The 6299-nt window shown below is 35.6% G+C and overlaps 1 protein-coding gene across 1 annotated transcript in view; it reads left to right on the forward strand.

The window, feature by feature from the left end:
- Positions 1-1064: 1064 nt before the first annotated feature.
- Positions 1065-6299, forward strand: part of ano1b (anoctamin 1, calcium activated chloride channel b) — a 62076-nt gene continuing 56841 nt past the window's right edge. The window contains exon 1 of the mRNA XM_016563969.1: positions 1065-1148. The gene's annotated coding sequence lies outside the window, so the exon portion shown is untranslated. The remainder of the gene's footprint in view (positions 1149-6299) is intronic.

Below are 6299 nucleotides of genomic sequence, written 5' to 3' on the forward strand. Positions count from 1 at the left end.
TATTACTACTACTACAGTACACTTTTTGATTAATTTAATTATAATCGCGCTCAGGCTCGGTTCAAGGAAACTGTGCCTAGTACGAGTACACCCTCAGTGTTTTGACAAGGTCACAGCAGAATTCTTCAACTGAGCAACTGTATGTGTATACACTATCACCTAGTGGCATTAACTGGAGTATAATGGAGTATGCATTGATTTTATGTAGGCTATAATCAACCTATTCAGTTTCTGACAATTATTTGGGCCTTTCTCACTCCTCAGTAATTCCCAGAAAGTGGCATAAGCTACAAAATCGTTAAACTTTACTCCTAAATTCTGCAATCTTGAAAGACTGAAAGACAGCATACCCCTTTGGTATCAAATCACATTTATTTGATTTAATCACAAACAGCTAAAACAACGAATGCTTGGCCTCATAAGGTGAACTGAAAATTCAGTGACAACGGAAAAAAAAAATCATATTTTATTTATTTATTCATTCATTTATTTTTAGCACTTGTAATAGAATAATGAAGGCTTACAATGGGGAGAGTTTAGGGGCAGATGTTCTTCTGCATGGACTGTAAATCATCATGACAGTTTTTCATCTGAGAGTCTGTAAACAGAACTTGTTGAAATTGTTCAAACTCTAACATAGGATGCGATGTCCTTCCCACGGTCTGTTGTATCCAGGGTCAGATCTCTGAGGGACTGAGCCACTCAAGAAAACAGCCATGATAATGACAACCATACAAACATCACACAGTTTGAATTAATTACACTTTATAATGACAGACAGACAGACAGATAGATAGACAGACAGACAGACAGACAGATAGATAGATAGATAGATAGATAGATAGATAGACAGAGAGATAGACAGAGAGACAGACAGATAGATAGATAGATAGATAGATAGATAGACAGACAGACAGACAGACAGACAGACAGACAGACAGATAGATAGATAGATAGATAGATAGACAGACAGAGGAGCGTATGACGAGAGGCGCGCGCTCTCTGGAGGGAGGCTGTTATTCCGCGCGCTTTCTTAAGACTCGCGTGAAGAGAAAGAGCTCGCGCTCCAGTGATGTTGTCTCACGCGGACCCGCTTCACCTGTAGACTGTCTCCGGAGTTCAGGACCGTTTTATTCTGTTTGTCTGAGGTACTGTTGTAATCAAATTTTATATAAATACGCTAAACGTTATAAACTACAAATTCTAGGCTATATAAACTTAAACTTTTCTTTAGGTAGTTGTTTAGAAAGTATTTGTATAATTTACCATTTAAAACTGAATTATTATGGACGTAGAAAAAAATTAAGATACGGCACAATATTTTGCATGTTACTGTAGTTCGATTTATAACAGGAGTACTTTTACCTTCCGAAATTTGCATGAGTTAGACTGAGGTGGTCCTTTTTTTTTTTTTTTACAAATTTTTTTTTTACGTTAATGTGCATTATGTCGCTGTTTGCTGATAATAATCGTTGTAATATGTTTTTCTCGTCTAAGAATATGAAGGCATGACATTTGCAAAGATATACAATGTATTCTTAATCATTGTGTCTTTGCTCGAAATCTAATGTCCGCGTTTCGTAGAGCTTTATGGCACAATACTTTTAAACGGATTATTGTGTCTCTGTCGTGTGTATTGTGTTCTGTCAACGTGACAGGATTGGCAGGACTGAGTTCACTGTGATATTTCAGTTACAGTTTGAGCCGCAACTGCAAAGTTAGTATAATCTTTCCACAGAGCTGTCGCTTATACAGAGACTCAACGGATATAGCCTGAAAATATATAACTGAAAATGCTATTTGGAAAATTGTGGTGTAACTGGGGAGATTGAAAGGGCACTTACACTATGATGGATGGATATGGAAAGGTGAAATTTCTGCAAGCTTGCAACAAATACTAGCCTACATTTTACCATGATATTACTGACCCTTGTGAAAAAGAAGTGTACCTTAAGTGAAGTGTACCATAAAATCTTAAAAGTTTATTTTAAAAAAATGTGCTTGCTGATAATATAATATTAAAGAAATAGAAGGAAACAGTTTCGTGACTGTTTAAGTAGACTTCTAAAAAGTGTGCTTTGCAATAATGTGACATTAAAAGTTTACCTTTAAAGTACATTTTAGGAGTATCATTGTTTTAATAAGTTTTTGCTGTGTTTTAAATACGTACAGAACATATATATATATATATTTGGCAACTTTATTTAAAATGTGTAATGCCAAATATATTGAAATATGTCATACATATTTCATTATAAATGACATTAAAGTATATTTTAGTTTACCATAAATGCAATTAACATCCAGTTAAGTATGAGAAAACATTACATTCAGTTTGCAAATAAGTGTATTCTATTAAAGTATATTATTTCCATAAGTACTGTTTTTAAAAGTATGGAAGTGTACTTATTTTTCCCAAGGGTCATTTTTTAATAGTTACTGTTATAAAGCATCATGTCTATAACATATTCACAAGCAAACTATGAATGTAAAACATGCATGACAGTCAGAAATGCAGTGTGCTTGTTGAACATGGAAAGCAATGTTTTATATACTGTGCAGCTTGTTGTCAACATAACTACATTACTCTTCTTTATTTAGTGAGAAAAAGTTATAATATATTTAGTCTTATAGTATGTCAGTCAGATCATAACTGATTCTGTCCAAATTATTGCAAGTGCTGCTACCTTCAATAAAACCATGCAAAACTATTATGAAAATTAATTTTCACTCAAATTTGGACAAGCTATATGATTTTATCTCACTTTTCAACATAAAACATTTATAGTAATCCAAAAATATATTTATTAAAAACAACAACAACAAAAGATTTTAAAATTCTTGGCATTTCTTAAGAGTATTTCAGACAAAGTCAATGCTATCTTGTGCCTGTGTATTTAATGCTCAAACAATACATTCATATAAGAACAGTATGTTAACTGCAAATAACCAGTTCCTCAGATGGTCTGAAGAGCTGAGCTTTGATTGGGCCACTTAAGGATGTTAACCTAATTCACTGGATGTTTGTGGTCAATGTCTCGTTGGAAAATAGTCTCAATGCTCTTGTGGATACTTTTCCTCTAGGATTTTTCTGTGCTTGGCTTTGTTTCCCCCTCAATCCTTAGGAGTTTTCTAGTTCTTGCTGCAGAAAAGCATGTTGTTTTCACTACAGCTTCAGGTTAGCTTGTTGTGTGCTGTGTCAGATGCATGCCTAGCCTCAGATGTGTTATGCTACATAAATACAGAAATACCGAAGGAGTGGGTGATCTGGATCATTTAGGATTATATGTGCTTTCCGAATCGTAGCTAAAGTGACACAGTCTGATAACTTAGTCTGTCCGATATTATTGAATACCAATCATCTTACTAGCCAAATGAGTTAGATTTAAAGGTTTGTTCGTATTAGCAGCTGTAAGCAAACAAATGGCACCATACATAAGAACTGGCTTAATAATACTTTGAAATAGCAGACGAAGGAGACAAGGCTGAACAGACAAGTGCTGAAGGTTACGGAGAACTATAAGTCTATAAGTATGTTCTATGTTCTAAATATTAATGTTTAGAACTGTGCAAAAAATACAAAAACCATTAGAAACTCATACGAGAGTTCAGCATCACACACACCATGAGATGGGTTAAAAAGAGAGATTAAAAAGAGCCAATTTCTCTCCAAAACGGTGCCAGTTTTTTGTGATAAAGAAATGAGAATCATAAACATGATAATTTATGTTATAACTTAAACATAAATGCACATTGTTCTAGAAGGGGGCATCATCTTTTACACAGCTATATTTACTTAAATTGTTATACTGGTAATACAATTTGTAAGGAAATATTGCATTAAATAGGGAAGTATTTCTGGAGAAACTTTTTTTTTTAAAGAAAACACACACACACACACACACACTGCTCTATCAGCATCAAAAAGGGGCGTGTCCATAAGGGTGGCACGGGGTGGAAACTGCCACCCAAAAAATGAGCTTTGCCACCCCAAAGCAGAGTAATGGGTTCAGAGTGCAATGAGAGTGGAGTGAGGAGAGGAGCAGCGTGATTTTGACTAAAGCGAGGAGAACGTACAGATCATGCACACACAGAAACAAAAACGTATTATTGTCAATGCTGTCCTGTGAGTTATCAATAAAGTTGCTTAGAAACAGAAAAGTTATAACGAAAATTTTTTTGTGTTTTTAATTAAAACCCACAGCTTCACTATTAGTAGAGAGACGTTGCACAGACGGGCAGAAGCTTCATAAGCAGTCGCGCTCTCACAAATGCCTTCAAATAAATGTAATCTTACTGTGCTTCTATCTGCACTCTAAAAAATGCTGGGTTAAATATAACCCAGTGCTGGGTTTGTCCCTTTTTAACGCAGCGCTGGGTTATATTTAACCCAGCATTTTTTAGAGTGTGTGTCTGATTTAATGACTGATAAAATAACTGATGAAAATATACTGTTATTTTCATCCTTTCAAAAAAAAATTGCGCTGCAAAAAGCAAAAATGACATTTAACTTTTTTATGCTGATAACCTAAGATCTGCTAAGGGCTCTTACGTTCTTAAATTTAGCCTCAATCATTAAGTGAAAATCTTCTTTAATGAAATAAATAATCAAAAGTTTATTGGTTAAAAATGAACAAAGGAGAAAGAAGATTTTGTTTGTTTGTTTAACATTTGTTTAGCATTTTAAATGAGTTCACCCTTCAACATTGTCACAGACACAGTCATATCCTAAACAAAATGAATAGAGGTTCTCTTGATGTTCTGGCGTGCAGAACAGAAAAAGGCAAAAGACTAATAAACAAACAAAAAAGCATTAAACTGAGGACAGCTCAACTAGTCACATTTCGCCCGAAAATCGCCATTTTGAATTCAGAATAGGTCATTTGTGTGATGCATGCATGCATGCAATGAGCTTTTGAAAACTCTTCATACTTCAGTACAAAACAGTGCTGAACTTTGACAAAAAGTGATTTTTTTAAATGCTATATTAGTGATTTTCTAATGTCTAAATATAAATTCAAAAGCAAAACATGAAAATAACTGTATTGGAAACGGCAAATGAACCAATGAGTGATCCTCTGCAGCCATCTACTGGTCATAGTGGTAATATCATGTCATTTTCATTTTATGTTTGTTTTGAACCAGGCAGCAGAAATCTTCCACTTATTGGCACATTTTCTATGAATTATCTACATGAATTAAAAAAAAAAAGATCTTTAAAGTTAAGTTTTACATTTACTGTTCCAATTTTGTGTAAATGATATGTACAAAAATATGCATATTTTTGAGGCAAATAAATAAAAAATACCATAAATCCCTCCAAAACAGCTTAACTCAAATGTGAGCAATATATGGCCATCAGGAGTTAAAGGGGATGTCACATCTTTGTCACTTTTCTCACCCCTGATTGACTTGCAGAAAGTTTTCTGTGATGGTGTTAGAGTACACGAAGGTGACAACACTGATCTTGCATACCCCTCAGCAAAAAAACAATTGCATACCTGGTGGCAAGCCTAGTGCCACCACTCATTCTGCTCTTACTACAGTTGCAGTCACACAGTAAACTTGCTCTCGAGTGTTCACAGACCAGCTTTGACCTTTCTAGTTTGGCGGATGCTTGCGTATAGCGGTTCATAGAAACAGATGCTAATGAGACATGTGTGTTTATATATCTATGATTTCAACGATTCCAACGATATTTTAAGAGGGGCTGTGAACCATAAGAGGAATCTCCAGTCTCTTGTGAATGGGTTCCCGAGAATAATACAGATGCCTGTATGCACATGGAGAAGTGAAGCTTTACTGACTTTTATTTGTCAGAGCTCATAGGGTTAGAAACACCATGCATTGTACCTTGTTTCAGCACACTCCACTGTGCATGCTTGACCTAGAGGTCTTCACGGGTCCACTTGGATCCGAAAACCCGAGGTCCGACCCGAGACCAGAGCGGGTTTGGGTCCAAAATTTCTACGAGTGCCTCGGACATGGGTCGGTTCGGTATTAGTGGTCTCTGCTCTCGGGTAATTTAAAATAAATGTGCTTTTTTTTTCAAATGGACTCGATAAGACCCGAATTCTTTTAAACTATCCCGAATGTGTACTTGCACGTTCGCGTTAAGTGAGGAACGCACATAGAAAAGGAGCATACGTTTGTAACCTCGCCAACAGAAATCCATCTTATAGATATGAGATCCATCAGGAAAATTCACTCGCTTCATTACGCTGCGTATTCATGCAGGGCTTTTCTTTTTTTGTGTGCAGAAGCCTTTCGCCGGAGATTAGGTTGCAGACAACACTAGC

This window comes from Sinocyclocheilus rhinocerous, unplaced genomic scaffold, assembly GCF_001515625.1.
Source record: "Sinocyclocheilus rhinocerous isolate Xijiao unplaced genomic scaffold, SAMN03320098_v1.1 scaffold1401, whole genome shotgun sequence".
NCBI lineage: Eukaryota > Metazoa > Chordata > Actinopteri > Cypriniformes > Cyprinidae > Sinocyclocheilus > Sinocyclocheilus rhinocerous.